This window comes from Palaemon carinicauda, chromosome 8 (genome assembly GCF_036898095.1).
Source record: "Palaemon carinicauda isolate YSFRI2023 chromosome 8, ASM3689809v2, whole genome shotgun sequence".
Classification (NCBI taxonomy): Eukaryota; Metazoa; Arthropoda; class Malacostraca; order Decapoda; family Palaemonidae; genus Palaemon; species Palaemon carinicauda.
In genome coordinates this window covers 80,627,126-80,645,595 of record NC_090732.1, presented here as the reverse complement: position 1 = coordinate 80,645,595, position 18,470 = coordinate 80,627,126, and the positions used below count along the sequence as shown (strand labels likewise).

The window sequence follows — 18,470 nt, the reverse complement described above, 5'->3', positions numbered from 1 at the left end:
CTACCATTCATCCCAGGCTAAACCCGGGTAACACCTGCCTTCGACTGCCTGCTACTTGTCCCATAAGAGAGTTGAGGCATCAAACCCCATGTTGTACAGGCACAACAGGACCTACAGAGAAAGTATACAGCTTCCTATGTGTTACGTCTTGCAGATAGTAGGCTGTGAAGGTAATCGGATGGTTCCAAAAATCTGCCTGAGTAACCAGTATCACAGAGTAGTTCTTTTTAAATGGTAGGAACATACCTATGTCCCTACAACCTTGTGGAGGAGAGTTAGATTGAAGGTCCAGTTAATAACCTGACTAATCCAAGCAGAAATAGTATTCTTGGTGACACGCCTCTTGACCCTGCCCACACTCAACAACAATTTGTTGAATTGCGGAGTTGACTGGTTGATTTGAAGTTCTCTGGCATCCTGACATCGAAGGTCATTGACGCAGATATTGCTCATTATAAATAAAGATTAAAAGAATATTCAATTAAAACTAGAGAAGTAAATATATATGTGGTATAAGATAAATAGCATTAAGAAGACCTGCTTCTGATATAAATCTAAAAATGCCACTAGAATTAAATATGTTATAAAAGTTTAATAGCATTATGAAGACCTGCTTCTGATATAAATTTAAAAATGTCACTGGCATTGTACGACACATCATGTCCAAGGATCTTGGCAAGGATGTACCTACCATCTTCACCACGAGCCTCAAACATATCTATTTCTTTCAGTGCTATAAGTGGGGCATTCAGTCAGCACAAGCCTCACTGTCAAGGGTATCAAACAGTCGTTGCAATATGGTTGGTGTTGGCCAGCCAGCACAAACTCCTGTGTCATCCGGGTGTGACCAATGTGGAGACGACAAAGAGCAGTCTCCCATTTTCAGGGAATCCCATTATACTCCAAGGGGACATACCCATCGCAATTTCTCTCGTCTTATTTTCGCTTAAACTATCCCGATGCTGTTGCCAATTGTTATAAATAGAATTCTTAATTGCTGGTAAAAAATCCTTACAAAGAATGGGAGACCTTCTTGGTAGCAACTCTGCTGCAGCACTCTTTGCCAGTGAATCTGCCGCTTCATTTCCATACACACCTACGTGTGCGGGAACCCAGCAAAATCACTGTTATACTTTTTAGGCCAATAATTAAAAGCCACTCTAAAATCTTTAAAACTAAAGGGTTACTAGAATTAAAACCTTCTGGAGCTTGAAGGACACTTCTTGAATCACTGGAAATGGTGAAATTGCCCTCCTCTTTTAACACTATTTTCTCAATAGTGGTTAGTATGCCATATAATTCAGCAGAAAACATGGAAGATATTGGAGGAAGTGCCCCTCTACAGTTAAGAGAACTACTATATACTCCAAATCCAATGCCAGTATCAGATTTGGAGCAATCGGTATATATAAAAGTTGATTCCCTATGTTCTTCAACATGTTCCATAAAAAGAGACCTAGCTTTTAATTCTGTCATGTTTTTTTTTAACATCAATAAAATATTTATAAAACTACCTCTAATTTTATCAAGACTGTTTAATAATTGTTTTACATGAAAGCCATAAGGGTGAGGAGATTTTGGGTGAAACTCGAAGTATGTTGAGTTCCTTACAAGGCTTGTAGTCTAGAAGGCTAAGGAGTTAGGGAGTCTTTGTAACCTAAACCAATACCGAATAATGGAAGACATGCGGTAATGGTCAAGAGGTAACTCTCCAGCATTGACAAGGAGACTTGGGATGGGTGAGGTTCTAAACGCTCCTGTGGACAATCTTATACCAGCATGATGTATTGAATATAATACCTTTAATCAGCTTGGGGTGGCTGAGGAGTATATTTCACACCCATAACTAATTTTGGAAAAAATTAAGACCTTGTATAATTTCAAAATAGTTTTACGGTCTGCTGCCCATGATGTATGGGACAATACTTTTAAAAGATTCAGAGCCTCGAGACATTTAGCTTTTAATGCCTTTAAGTGTAGAACCCATGCCAACCTACAATAAAAAATCAATCCTAAAAATTTAGCTTTCCCTACACACGGGATCCGTTGACCTTTAATGTATATATCCGGGTCTGGATGTACTCCCCGGATACAACAGAAATGTACAATAGTAGTTTTGCTTGTCGAGAACTTAAATCCATTCATATCGGCCCACTGGATAATTTTGTCAATTGAGAGTTGTAGTTTTCTCTCAACCATTGTCATTCTAGCTCCAGCAAATGATATGGAGACATCATCCACAAATAATGTTGAGAGAACGTCCCGGGGAATGACTGAGGATATCCCATTAATTGCTAGGGCAAACAGTGTTACGCTCAGCACACTACCCGGAGGAACTCCTTCTTCCTGACATTTACTCTCTGATAGAGTTTTCCCCACTCTAACTTGAAAAACTCAATGTGAAAGAAATGACTGGATAAATAGTGGCAGCTCTCCTCTCAATCCCAATTCATGAATGGTTGTAAGTATACCATATCTCCATGTAGTATCATATGCCTTTTCAAGGTCAAAAAAGACTGTCACATGGTGTTGTTTGGAAGCAAAGGATTCACAAATAGAGGACTCAAGTCGTATCAACACATCAGTTGTTGAGTGCATTTTCCTGAATCCACATTGAATGGGTGATAAAATACCCTTCTTTTCCAGGTACCACATCAGCCTTGCATTGACCATCTTCTCCATGATTTTACATAAACAATATGTCAATGCAATAGGTCGATAATTTGCTGTTGAAAACTTGTACTTACTGTGTTTTAAAAAGACTAAAATAATGGCTAGTTCCCAAACACTTGGGTAACTATGATCATGCCAATTTCTATTAATAATGCTTAAAATAAATAACTTTGTATTAAAATGAACATGTTTAATCATTGCATATGGAATTCCATCAGGTCCAGGGGCTGTATCATTACATGTAGCAAGTGCGGAATCAAGTTCTCTTCCAGTAAAAGGAGAATTATACATTTCTTCCCTTCCTGTGGCAAAATTTAAAATTTTCTTTTCTTCAATGCTCCTATACTGATGACCAGGAGCTGCTACACACTTGCATGATACAATTGAAAAATGATCAGCCAGTGCATTGATAACATCACTTGCTTCAGTCACATACTGACCGTTTACTTTCGACACTGGTGGTGGGTTTGGGGTAAATTTTCCTGCGATCTTTTTTATTTTCCTCCATACAAAAGATGGTGGTGTTCTACTGTTAATGGAGGAAACAAAAGACACCCAAGACTGGTGTCTAGCTTCTTTCATGGCATGACGGGACTGTGCTCTTTGTATGTTATCAAATTTTCATCAGTCTATGCAATTTAGTCAGAGATTTTCTGTTAGCTCTGTGCAAGAGTGTTAATTCTGATGTCCACCACGGGACTGGTCATTGTTTGAATAATCCTGTAGTTTTGGGAATCAAATTGATTCCTGCTGTATGGAGAGTTCCATTCAGTAGGTCTATGGCATCAGCAATACTTTCAAACTCACTCCCCTTGATTTCACATAGCTCACGAAATTTGACCCAGTCTGCCTTGTCAAGATTCCATCGTGGCGATCTTTGTAAGGCGGACCCTTGTTGGTGTTTATAATTATTGGTGCATGATCACTAGTATGCCAATCATCTAATGTCCTCCATCGAAATAAAGAAGGCAGTTAGAGCTTTCAATTGAAAGGCCAATGCATGACAAGGTACCTGTCTGAACATGGAAGTGCGTGGGCTCTCCTGTATTAAGGAGTTCGACATCATCATTCTCCACAATTGATGAGATAATATTTCCCCTTGTGTTTGCCAAAACATCACCCCATAAAGGATGTCTACCAATCATATCTCCCAGTAAGAGAAAAGGTTGAAGAAGTTGTTGAATGACCTCTACTAAATCATCATATAAAAGATTATCATTTGAATATAAGTACAGAGAGCATATTGTTTATTTTCTCCCTATATCAATTTGTACAACCACTGCCTGGAGGGGTGTACGAATAGATAAGGGTATTTGGGGAACATCTCGACGAACGTACATGAGACTTCCTCCATGGCTCCCTGCTTGTTGATTATATGGTGTTCTATAGCTAACATACTCTCGAGGACTAGGAGTGTTAGCATCAAGCTTACTTTCTTGTAGACATACAATTATGGGGGAATGTTCATGAATTAGGAGCTCAAGTTCATATTTGGCCCTTAAACACTGACAACTCCATTGCAATAGGGAGAAAAAAAAATATGGTTTATTTCTTGGAAGAGCTTTTGGATGAAGTCTTCTCATAAGTAATTTTTGATTTAACACTTTTTCCTGGTGGTTTTATTAGAGAGGGTCTTAATAAATTGGATTTCGTGTTTATTATTTTCATTTTGTCCTTTTGATCTAATTGTTGAAGGGGATGGTGGACCTCAACTTGAATTTCTGATTCATTTAAATTGTCTTCAGGTTGATCAGAAACATCAACAGACAAAACATCATATTTGATATCATAATTCTAATATTTCTTATGGAAGGGGGTGAGAGAGATGGAGGTCTCTCTCTTTTACAATTAATAGGTTGTGAGCTACCAGGTTTTTGTACCTTCCACACTACAGATGCGCCTGATAACTTAGTTTCAGGAGGAATTTCTATTAAATCAGGCAAGGATATGGCCTGGCAGAGGTTAGTACTATTCTTTGTAATGGGGGACAAAGGGTTGATAGTGGTGGGCAATGTTTTTTTGTTGATACTCAATGGTAAATCTTTAGGAGATATTCTTGTCTTATTATGCAGCACTTTATCAGTAGGTGGTGAATTTGTTTATCGAGAACTACCTACAGTAGTAGGTGGGTTAGATGATTCCCGAGGCACTTTTTCTCCTGCTTTTAATGTCTTTGCATAGGTAGTAGATTTATTTATTAATCTCTTGGCAGGCCCCACGTTTACATGTTCAATAATGGATTTATTGAGGGCAGCCTCTTCTAACTTAGATTTATGATTAAAGTTGCAGTTCAAGCACCTTGCCTCAAGTGTACATTCTTCATGGTAAAGATTGGAGCAAGTATTACAAATTTTATCAATCTTGCAAACTTTAAAAGGATACCCAAATTTAAAGCAATTAAATCATTGAAAGTGGTTTCTGCTTAAAAGGTCGAACTCTAATCCTTTCTTTTTCGTTGTCTATGTGGAAAGGTACATCAGCATCCTGGAAAGTAAGGATAATCATTGATGTTCCAGGTACTTTATGTTCTTTCCACACTGATAGCGGACACAAAGAAAATATCTCCTCTTCTGTAAATTCATATAGATCCCTATTGAAAACCACTCCCCTTCCATTGCTAAAGTTTGGGTGGGGTTTGATGTCCAATTTGATATCATCATTTTATGTCTTTAAATTTGACAATATAACAGACTGCGTGTATGACTTGGCCTTTATCAAGTAAGTTTTCTTGCTGAATCGAGATATATCTCCAGGTGCGATCATTCCTACCTTCTTCTGAAGAAATTTGCAGATCTTAATATAATTTTCTGTACCTCCTGTAGATTGAGCAAGAAGCCACACTGGTGGTTTTGACTTTCTTTGGGATGGCATAACTATTTCTTTTTCTATGTCTTTATCAATTCAGTCTGCTGGTCTGTAGACATCCAGATCTTTAGGTACCCCATCACACAGAGCACCCTTAATACTTATATTACTTACTTTAATATTAATAATGTTACGGGGGGGGGGGGGTGTTTGTCAGCAGAATCCATGAGTAAAAAATGTAAGGATAATGCGGGATTTGAAGTAGTTTGATTCACCTGCTTGAGAACATTAAGGTATCACGTGTTGGAAAGGAAATTTACACTCTCCACTATCGGCACAATGAGAGTTTACTTCCAAGATGGTCCACTCCATACCCTACCTGAAGGATAGCACCAAAAAGATAAAGAGGCACAGGTGTAATCTGAACCCGTCTGTTTGGACCGAGACCAAAAAACTATGGAATCATCCTCTCCATATCTGTAATGATGGGCTTCCGGCCAAAAGCCAAGAGTCCTACCCAAAGCATTGGATCCCCCTGGATTCCGAAGGCCCAACACTTGAGAATAGTTCTGCCAAAAACTTCCAAACCATCTTCGGGATGGCCGAGATCTTACAATACTCTCACACATAGCTTTGAGTGCAAACACCTCCCAAGTGTGACACCTCCTCCCATTCATCACAACAGGCAGCAATAACGGATGTAGAAACATCCACGCCAGTTGCAATAATGGATGTAGAAACATCCACGCCATTAAAAAGAAAAAGGGACATACATATATACGTACATATATACACATGCATATGGGAAATTTTACTCATGGAGTTGGGACAGCAATATAAAAGAAAGTTTATAAAATTTGGAAAAGGTTGAAGTAATATTAAGAGAAAGAGAAAGATTAGAAAGAGAAAACTTTAGATTCGAACTGGGGGAGCAATTTCCCTAAGTTCAAGAACCCTCTTGCCCGTCACCAAGTTTCAGCACGGGAATGAAAAATGAAATGCCGTGCTGAAGCTCAATGACTTCATGAAGGCATTCTCTCATTAAGAGGGTGACGTGCAGGTGAGCTCTTGTGGTCTGTTTAATGTAACTCCTCGGAGTCCTCACAGGGCAAAATAACAGTTAATCTGGGTTATCAGTTACAGAACAGAGACTTTCAATCTGAAAGGGCCCTAATCTAGGATCCACTACAGCAAGATTTTGAGTTAAATTAGCAAAATACTCAGGGACGAAGTTGCGTGTTACCTACCAATGTCCACTTGACCGACCAACGTCATAAAAAAGACCATGCAACATGCCAACTCTCTCAGCAGAGGCCAGGGTGACAAGGAAGACCGTCTTAAGCGTCAAGTAGCAGTTTGACAACTGATGCGGCAGCAAGCATGGTGCTCCTTTCAGGGTTTGTAGTACACTTACTATGTTTCAAGGTGGTGGTCTGACTTCCGCCTGAGGGCAATGTGCTCGAAACTCCATATGAGGGGAGACAACTCCGTCGAGGAGGAAATGCTAAGCAGTAGCCTTTTACTGCAGACATTCAACAGAGTTTTTCCTCCTGAGGGTATAATGAGAACTCAGCTATCACTGGGATAGTGGCGTAGAGAGGAGTAATACCCCTTTCACGACACCAACCTTCGCCTGGTAGACAGCGGAAGATGATTCCTGGAGGTAGCCATACATACTTTTTGTCACTGCCAGCAAAAAGCCTCTCTTCGAGAGGAGATGCTGGATAGCCTCCAGGAGTGAAGACATAGCGAAGTTACTGCCTTGTGGTAAATCTTTGCGTGGGGTTGTTTGAGTGGATTGGGAAGTGGAGGGAGATCCTTTGGCACCTCTGTGAGCAGATGTAGAAGGTCCAAAACCAATTCTGCATGCTGCAACATTGGAACTATGAGGGTTAATGACAGAAATCTTGTGATATCCTTACTTTGTTCAGTAATATCCTTACTAGGCAGAAGGGGGGAAACGCATAGACATCTACATCGCTCCAATGGTAATGGAAGACAACTTTCCAAAGGGCTTGGGGATCTGGTGCTGGTGAGCAATACTCAGGAAGTTTCTGGTTAAGGGACATCGCAAACAGGTCAAGACTTTGCTGGCTATCAAATGATTAAAAAAAAAATCGGTGCCAACCATCCAAGTCTTCCTGCTCAGATTATCTACTAGGATATTTCTCTTACCTGGGATGAAACGGGCTAACAGGACTACCGAGTTGTCTTCCGTCTGGCTTATCATTTCTACGGTTAGATGGCATAGCTGCTGAGGAAATGTACCTCCTATCGTGTTGTCGCTCATCAGCAAAACAGAGTGTCCTGAAACTGTTGGAAGTGTTTGAGAGCCAGAGAGACTGCTCTCATTTTCAGGAGGTTTATGTGATAATGCTGCTTGGACTTGGATAAAAAATCTGGAAACCGTGTGCTGCAACATGTGAGCCCCCCAGCCTTCTTTTGATGCAATTGTGAAGAGCATCAATTCTTGGGGGAAGGGAGATAAGGTCTACTCCTCTGTGTAGGTTGGTGGTGTCTAATACACACCAACACAGGTCTCTCATTTGCTCTGGCCCAATCGGAACCTGATGGTTCAGGGGGTGGTTGTTTTGAAACCATAAGGTCTTCAGCTGCCGCTGGAGAGATCGTGTTCACAGACGGCTGTTGGGTACCAGACGCTGCAAAGAGGTCAGGTATTCCAACAGCTTGCGCCACCAATGGTTTAGTAGAAAGTCTTGCATTAAAAGGGGCATATTGCCTTTCTTAGTCTCCCCATTCTGCTTTTGGACGGAAAGACTTTGCCTACTTGGGTGTCTATTAACATCCCGAGGTATACCAGTTTCTGAGATGGTGGCAGAAAGGACTTCTCTCTATTTATCATGATCCTCAGTTCCCGACAAAACTTGATTAGTCTGTCTTGGTGTATGAGAAGTAGCTGCACTGAGTCTGCTAGAATTAGCTAATCATCTAAATAACGAAGACGAATGCCGTTCTTGTGAGCCCAGGTTGACAATTGGGAGAAAACCCATGTGAATGCATGGGGGTTGTGGACAGGCCGAAACACAGCAACTTAAACTGGTATGTTCTGTCGTTCAGAACGAACCTTAGGTACTTCCTTGAGTATGGATGAATTGGGATCTGGAAGTACGTATCTTTCAGATCTAGTGTTATCATTTAGTCCTTCAGTCTGATGGCCTGTCTGACCATTTCTGCTGTCTCCATCTTGAACGGAGTTTGTTGCATGAACTTGTTCAAGGCTGAGAGGTCGATAACTCGTCACCAGCCTCTAGATGCCTTTTCTACAAGAAAGAGTCGACTGTAAAATCCGGGAGACCCGTCTAGGACCTCATGGTGAACATCCTTCTCTGGCATAGTTTAGACTAAGGGCTGAAGGGCCTTTTCTTTTGCGGATTCCCTCACGTGAAAATGTAATATCACTGGATATCGAGTCAATGAAGGGAGTGTGTGAACGGAACGTGCTAGCCCTCGTGGAGGACGGAGACAGACCAAGGTTCGGCCATGTGCATCATCCACCTCTGCCACTATCTCTGCAGGCATCCTTCCACTGGTGGACAGGTAGGAGAAATGACCACCCTAGTGGGAAGCAACTACATCTGATTCCTCTTTCCTCCTTGCCTCTTCTGCCTCGAGGTATTTTTTGCTGAAATGGCTGCTTGGGGTCCTGTTTCTTAAAAGCTAGTTGTTTTGGGGTCATTAGAGCCCATCTTATGACCCTAGTGATTTACCAAAGGCAATCTCTGGATAGGTGGTGCTGAGGAGTAAGGGCGCAATACCATCGCTCTTTGGAGAAGGAAGTCATGCCTCACCTTCCTCCAGCGCTCGGCAACAGTGTCGATGTTTTCTATATGAAAGAGGGAGAGATCCTCCATCGGCGAGTTACGAAGCTTAAGCGTATCCCTCCATGGCACCTGCTTTGGAATCTTGAAACAATGGAGTAATGACCTTTCAAGATCCAGTTGGACCACTGGTTGACAATGTTGTGATTTAAAAACTCCATTGTCCTAGCGCCTGGAAGCATAAAGGCTGATATTGCTTCCCTTCTCTGCTCGGAGAAATCATTACAGAAGAGATATCAGACTGAGCAGAGCCAGTAATCCAACGATGAGACAGCATGCAAAGAACACTTTACAGCCTATTCCATGTTTGCGGCTTCCGCCGCAGACAAAGTCACTGGTAAACCTGCCAGTTATCAAGTGCTATTGCTTGTCAGCACCAGTATAGCTGGTTCCAATCACATATGAGAGAGATTTATCATCTATTATCTTTCTCTGTCATATATATGGTGAAGGAAGCAAACAAAAAAAATCCCATAGTTTGAGGAATTGGGATACTCCTGTTACTTGGTCCCTATGACCCCTATATCAAGGCAGGGGTACCCTAGTATTGAAGGGTCTCTGAGTTTTGTAGGGTACCACACAAGTATCACGCACGCTTGTACACTGTAATGGTATTTCTGTTTTATTGTATAATGTCGTTATCGCTCTCCTCTCGCACTGATAACTTGTTAATGCTTGTCTCATTATGTTTGATTTTTTGTGGCCTTCTTGACTGGAATGGGTTGTATATATACTGATGCTCTGTCCAAATAAAGTTAGTTACATTCACTCCACTTATCAGTTAATACCTCCCTCCCGCTTTTCTCCGCACTGCTGTGTCTTGTTGTTTGATGATGCCGCCCTCAGACACTGACTCTACTATTAATGCCAAGCCGCTGAGACTACCGTCCTTTACCAGCAGAGCAGCGTTCACCTAGTTCCAGCATGCTGAAGTCCAGGGTGTGACTTAGTCAAGGACCAAAGCAGATCAAGTTCTCACAGTGATCCCCGAGGACACTTTCCCAGAAATCTCCGATTGGCTGTGCGAGCAAGGGGACACAAATAACGTACAACGCCCTTAAATCATACCTCCTGGAGCAGTACTTGCCATTGCCAGCTGCCCGCAGAGCAAAGATTTTTTAGCTCTCTCAACAACTCTTGGGGAACCAAAGGGCCTCGCTCGCCCTCAAGGAAATGACCAGCATCGCTCGTATGCAACCTGTCGCAGACGGCTCTCGTGAAGTGATTTACTGGTTGCTCTTTGGGTACGGCACCTACCCAAACCTGTACACTCTGCCATCCCCGATAATGATACTTTGTTCATGAAGGACCTGATGACCAAAGTCGACGCTCTTATGGACAGCCAGTTCACAACCTTCAAGTCCTCCATCGATGCCTCCACTCCTGACAAAGTAGACAACTATTCAGCATCAACTGAAACTAACGTGAATGCGTTAGGACACAGACGCTCATCCCGTGACATGCCAGAGCGGTGAAAAAACTGTCCACCACCCACCACTCGCTTACGCAACAACCAACGACCTCTACAGCCACTTACTGATGCCCTTCGGCCGTAGTTATTCTACTACCCATCCATATTCGGGGTTACAGCGAAAAAATGAGTGAATGGCTGTTAGTGGCCAAAAAACGTTTAAGAAGGCCATCGCTTGCAGCAGTGGCTTCCCCTGTCACTAATCTTTTCTTTTTACATGACACAGGTAAGGGCGTGTGATTTTTGGTAGACACAGTTACTTGCCGTTCTCTTCTGCCAAGGCTACTATCCAGGAAGCAATGTAGTCTGTCTAAGTCTGCTGACACTCGCCTGGTAGCTGCCAACGGATCTATGATACACACCCACAGTTATGAAACCCTCACATTATCATTTGGCAGTGCCAAATATATATGAAAGTTTCTTGTTGCTGACATCAAATTGCCAATTCTTAGTGAGGATTTCCTCTAGCACTTTCACCTCCAGGTCGATTTTCCCACCAATGGTTAGTCAACGCGGATTCGTATTTTAATCTTAATTTTTGCATGCACCCGAAGAGGATGGTACTCAGCGACAATGTAAAGAGATAAGAAAGTGGGGAAAGAAAGATTTTTATTGCAATGAAAAAAAAGAAAAATTAGCAAAAAATAAATAATAAAATGTGAATTTTACGGGATGTAAAATCTAAGGGGGAAGTGATGAACTGATCGTAGTCATGGTGGCCATTACTGGCCGGGGTAAGTGTGGTGTCAACAGATTCTTTCTCTTTGTTAGAGGAATGATGGTTACGTTGTGGTTTGGCACTTACAAAAAGGACGGTTACAGGTTAGCTTGGGTTTGGCGTCACCAGCCTTCTCCCGATTAGTTGTTATGGAACTTTCGGGTCAAACAACCAATCGTTGATCAGGCATCGCAACGCCCATGTATGGGCGTTTGGGAAGCTCCATAGGACAGGCAGTCTTGTTTTGGAGGCAGATAGTGTGTGTCACATAAGAAAGAGAGTTGCCAACATGTGTGCCGAACCGAAAACCATTTTTCTGAGGGGTTTTTCTTAGTAACGTAACGTAATCATAAATACGGGCACTCTTGTAAACTTAAGAGAATATAGTCTGTGTAAAATGATCAACTTGGCTATTATTTTTGCATGATATCCCCCTCCATTCGTATTTTCCTAAAATGATTGAACCCCAATACGACCCAGATCAGGTCATATATATATATATATATATATATATATATATATATATATATATATATATATATATATATATATATATATACTGTATATATATAGTATATATTGCCTTGGTCTAAGGTTTCCTCACCAATCACCTTACAACGTGTTTCACTTAGGGCCAAGATATCCAAACTATATTACATAAATTCATTCTCAACTTGCTATAACTTCCAAATCTGCTTCATGGTTCTAATATTCCAATTACCAATTTTCAATTTTTCTTTAGTATTTATAAACTGGAAGATTCTTAGCCCCCCACTACGCTCGGGACTGGGGGACATTCGGTCATCTTCTCTTTCCATAGACTGACTAAATCCCTAGAGGCTTCATTGGCTAGATTCATCAAAGGATAGACAGTTCCCTGTGATGAACAGTGCCTATCTAACTAAAGCATGTGACCCTTGCTGGTCCTTACTAATTCCAGTAAGATCATCCGCCATCCATCAGGAGTAGAAGCCCGATAGACAACTTGTCTCTCACCTCAATCCCAGTCCATCACCCTGCTGCCAGTGACTTCACCAAGATTTAGGGGGGCATTTCCTCCACATCCAAAGATTTTGTTACACCTCCAAGTTGCTTATCCGTTCATATAACCAATGGCAAATAAGGATTGCTAAGATACCTAGCACGGTATGCTGAGATATACCGCCTAGTAGGGTAAGCTAAGATATACTGCCTAGGTGGTGACATATGATAGGCCTACATGGCCGAATGGTGTTATGAATATGTATATTTCATTAATTAGAGAGAGAGAGAGAGAGAGAGAGAGAGAGAGAGAGAGAGAGAGAGAGAGAGAGAGAGAGAGAGAGAGAGCTGAATTATACTGATTTCAAGAACATGTAGATTTAGAAAGACACACACATTAGTAGAGTCAAACAGAAGTGGTTAGGTATGTTGTTATTAGTGTTGTGTAAACCAAGTGATTTTGATCCATAACAGACAACTAATGCGTCAAAATTATAAGCACTGCAGCATCAGTTCGTTAAAAGTTAAGCGGTCGGTGCAGGCCTGATAAACACTAAATTCCTTCATAATGACGTGTCGCCGGATTTCCAATCACATGAACAGCCGCCATTTTGAGACAGACACATGTGACTCACAACAGCTTAGTGATAAACTACCATATTGGAAAACGAACCAAAATCCCATCATAAAAAAGAAGGATGAGTCCAGCAACCACCATCAGTTAAGCAGCAAGGTCTGCCTGACCTTATAGGCAACCCCAACAGGCCTGATAAACACTAAATTCCTTCATAATGATGTGTCGTCGGAGTTCCAATCACACGAACAGCCGCCATTTTGAGACAGACACATGTAACTCACCACAGCTTAGTGATAAGCTACCATATTGGAAAACGAACCAAAATCCCATCATAAAAAATAATGATGAATCCAGCAACCACCATCAGTTAAGCAGCAAGGTCTGCCTGACCTTATAGGCAACCCCAACTATCTCCCCCCCCCGGGGGTTAGGCGTTCATCTTCTACATTCCTGTCTCTAGCTATGGACAGATACTCCCCGAAACAGCAGAGTCACCTGACTCTGAACTTATCGCCTTCCAGACTATGTTACAGAGGGAACCTAAAAGGGTGCAGGAGACTGTCCGACACCTGCTATCCACTCATAGACTCTATTGACAAGAAGAGGGAGACTAGTAAACAGCAGAAAACAATAGAATAGCAACATTGCATCCTTTAGTGAGGAAGACAGTCTAAGGGCTTCGTATTCCACATATCAAGTTCTACAATTTTGTGTATCCTTGCCTACGTGCTCAGTAAATGTTTGATTGTTAAGGTTTTAAAACGTTTTCTGTCAAAACGTCTAAATAGGTTTACAATTTGGCTTTTGTAAAGGCCTTAGAGTACGTGATGCCTTTCTTACAATCATCAATTCTGTAAAGAAGTCACTCGCTTGTGGTCAGGAGTTCGTATGATTGGCCCTGATTTTAGTGCTGCCTTTGACAGTGTTAATTATGAGGACCTTCTTTTCAAACTCAAACAATTGGGAGTGGGTGGGTCTTTTCTTAGGATCATTATTGAATTTTTAAGTAATATTATGGAGTTCCTATTAAATATATTAATTTGATTAAATCTGTTCATGAGCATAGCAACTGCAAACTTAATGTTAGTGGAGTCCTATTACATGAATTTACAGTGAACAGTGGAGTACTCCAAGGGAATGTGTTGTCAGGTAATGTATATTGTTTATCCTCCTGATGGATTTCGTAATGCATAGAACAGTTGGGGATGGTGGAGAATGATTGGACTGGATTGGTAACAGAAAATTAGCGGACCTAGAGTATGCTGATGATGCTGTCCTTATTAGCAGAACATCGAAGGTCTTCCAATGCTTGCTTGACAGAATATATGAAATATTGCAACAGATTAGACTCAAGATAAATAGAAGAAAGACAGAGATGATGTGAATGGAATATGTAATGGAAGATAAAATATCATTGTAAAGAGAAATGATTAAAAAGGTGGAATCATTTGAATATTTAGCAACTACAATCTCCAATGCAGGATCTTTAAAATTTGAGTTTAATGAAAGATTGAAAAAAGAAAATCAGACAATGGTTAGGGCAAGTAAAATTTAGAAATCTAATCGCTTGAAAAACTACAAATAAAAATCATGTTATATATCAGTTTAGTGAGATCACTGTTAATGAATGGACATGAATTGTGGTATGACAATGAAACAACATCCAACAGATTTTGTAGATTTGAGAACAAAGTCCTCAGAAGAATACTGGGAGGTGAATGGTAGGACAAGATTACAAATGAAACTATTAGAGAGATAGCTCGAGTGCCATATGTGGATGAGATCATGGTGAGGAGTATATGGAGATGGTTTGGGCATGCTCTTTGTACTCCGCAAGAGAGATTAGTTCACCAAACTTTCAACTGGACTTGTTGGAAGACCCAGGCCTACTTTGCTGAGGACTATGAAGTGTGAAGTAGGAGATAATGAATGGAGAAGTACTGATTTAAAACCTCAAGATAGAGACAACTGGCAAAATTCAACTGATGCCCTTTGCGTAAATAAGCATAGGAGGTGATGATGATGATGAGATCAAAAAGAGTGGTTTCTGATGGGCACCACAGTGAGTGTAGGAATCTAATATCTGGTGTTCCTCAGGGTACTGTCCTTGGTCCATTACTTCTCATACTATATACACATGAAACATAGTTTTGTCTAGAAAATAAGCTCGTTACGCATGCAGATAATGCTACTCTCTTTCCATTAATTCCATCTCCCGAATGTAGATCTGGTGTTGTTGAATCCCTTAATAGAGATTTAGGTAAAATTAGTGCATGGTGCAAATTATGGGGCATGAAGTTGAATCCATACAAAACTCAAAGTATGATTGTAAGTAGATCGAGGACAATGGCTCCTCAACATCTAGATCTCAGCATTGATGATGTTTCTTTAACTCTGTATGAGTCTTTTAAAATTTCATGTGTGATTCTTGACAGTAAATTTACTTTCGAGAAATACATTAGGTCTGTCTCTTCTTCAATTGCACAAAAGATTGGCTTATTGAGAAAGTCTCGTAAGATTTCCGGTGATTAATCTACAGTATTCTATAGAAGTGTTTTAATTAATTCATTCAGCCTTGTTTCGAGTATTGTTCTCCTGCCTAGCATTCGGCTACCGATTCTCCTCTTAATTTATTGGACAGGAACTTATGGCCTATTAAATTTCTTATTCCTACTTCAATTAAGTCATTATGCATGTTACATAAGATTTTTCATAATTCTGACCAGCCATTACATTCAGATCTTCCTGGACAGTATTGTCCTGTTTGTAATACTAGGTATGCAGTTAATTCTAATAGTCATGCCTTCTCAATCATGAGGCTCAATACTACACAGTATTCTAGAAGTTTTATTCTAGCTGTAACCAAGTTGTGGAATAAACTTCATAATCGGGTAGTTGAATTGGTAGAACTTGAAAAGTTAAAACTTGCAGCAAATGTTTTAATGTTGAACAAGCTGATACAAGTCTCGTTTTATAGTTTATATAAGAAAGATCTACTTTAATGTTGTTACTATTTTCAAAATATTTCATTCTAATTGTTCTTTACTTCTTATAGAGTTTATGACCTTCGCCAAAGAGGTACTGCGATCAAGTAGGTTTATTTACTTGTCTAAGTCTGAGGTTGTGGCCTGATTGGTAACGTCTCTGCCTGGTGTTTGCGAGGCGGGGGTTCGAGTCCCGCTCAGACTCGTTAGTGCCATTTGTGTCTGCAACCTTACCATCCTTGTGAGCTCAGGTTGGGGGGGTTTGGGGGAGCCTATAGGTCTATCTTTTGAGTCATCAGCAGCCACTGCCTGGCCCTCCCTGGTCCTAGCTTGGGTGGAGAGGAGGCTTGGGCGCTGATCATATAATATATGGTCAGTCTCTAGGGCATTGTCGTGATTGCTAGGGCAATGTCACTGTCCTTGCCTCTGCCATTCATGAGCGACCTTTAAACCTTTAAACAGGATTATGTCAAAACTGCTTGGCGGATTTTGATGGAATTTTTACTGAAGATAGACCTTAGGTCATGGATGACCCCATAAATTTTGGAGATGATTCGGACCCGCATCCAGATTTGTATTTTTCGTATGTCTCTGAACAGGATTACGTAAAAACTACAAGATGGATTTTGACGATATTTTCACCGAAGATAGATCTTAGATCAAGGACGACCACTTTAAATTTTGAAGATGATACTGATGCTAGATCCGGATATGCATTTTTCGCCATTTGAAGATAACGTCAAAAATGCTAGATAAATTTTGACGAAATTTTCACCACAGGTAGATCTCAAGTCATGGACGACCCCATTATATTTTGAAGATGATCCGGATCCAGAATCTAGTCTAAATATTTATTTATCTATTTGTCTGTGGATAGTATTACGTCAAAACTACATGACGGATTTTGACGAAATTTTCACCACAGATAGATCTTAGGTCATGGACGACCCAATTAAATTTTGGAGATGATCCCGATCCGGATTCTAGTCTATTTATTCATTTATCTATTTGTGTGTGGACAGTCGAAACTATTGGACATATTTTGACGAAATTTTCACCACAGGTAGATCTTAGGTCATGGACGACCCTATTAAATTTTGGTGATGACCCGGATCCGGATTCTAGTCTATTCATTTATTTATCTTTTTGCCTGTGGCCAGTATTATGTCAAAACTACTTGACGGATTTTGACAAAATTTTCACCACAGACAGATCTTAGGTCATGGACGACCCCATTGAATTTTGGAGATGATCCGGATCCGGATTCTAATGTATTTATTTATTTATCTATTTGTCTGTGGACAGTATTACATCAAAACCATTCGACGGATTTTGACAAAATTTTCGCCACAGACAGATCTTAGGTCATAGATGACCCCTTTAAATCTTAGAGATGATTCGGATCCAGATCCGGATTTGCATTTTTTTGTCCTTTGAAAGGTAACATCAAAATTACTCGACGGATTTTGACATTTTCACCACAGATAGATCTTAGGTCATGAACGACCTCATTAAATTTTGGGGATGATCTGGATCAGGATTCTAGTTCATTTGTTAATTTGTCTGTGTGTCTTTAGATAGGATTACGTCGAAACTACTCGACGCATTTTGATGAAAATTTCACCACATGCAGATCTTAGGTCATGGACGACACCAACAAATTTTGGAGACGATCCGGATTCAGATTTTCGATCTGGATTTGCATTTTTCACTATCTTGAAGATGACGTCACAACAAATCGACGGATTGTGACGAAATTTCCACCATAGATAGATCTTAGCCCAAGAACGAGTCCATTAACCTTTGGCGGAGGTCAGAAATCTATGATTGCTCGTTTATTTCTTTATTTACCTTCCTCACTTGGCTATTTTTCTCAATTGAGGGCCTTGGGCTTATAGCATCTGGCTTTTCCAACTAGCGTTCTAGCTTAGTTAGTAACAATAACAATATAATATATATATATATATATATATATATATATATATATATATATATATATATATATATATATATATATATGTATATATATACATATATATATATATATATATATATATATATATATATATATATATATATATATATATATATATATATATATATATATCATCATCAGCCATTACTAGTTCACTGCAACCCAAAGGCCTCAGACAAGTCCTTCTACTTGCGTCTGTTTATGGTCTCTATGCCAGTTCACACCAATAAACTTTTTTAGTTCGTCAATCCATCGTCTTTTCTTTCATCCCCTGCTTCTTTTACAATCTCTTGGACCCATTCTGCAACTCTTAATATATATCTATTATCTGTCATCCTTATCATATGTCCTCCCCATGTCCATTTATTTTTCTTACATGTTAGAATATACTCTTTAGTTGGCTCTCATATCCATGTTGCTTTTTTTCTGTCACTTGGTGATATTTGC

General features: G+C 40.2%; 1 protein-coding gene across 1 annotated transcript in view; it reads right to left on the bottom strand.

The window, feature by feature from the left end:
- The window catches only part of LOC137645772 (protein fantom-like), a 723,952-nt gene that overhangs the window by 115,009 nt on the left and 590,473 nt on the right, over nucleotides 1-18,470 (bottom strand).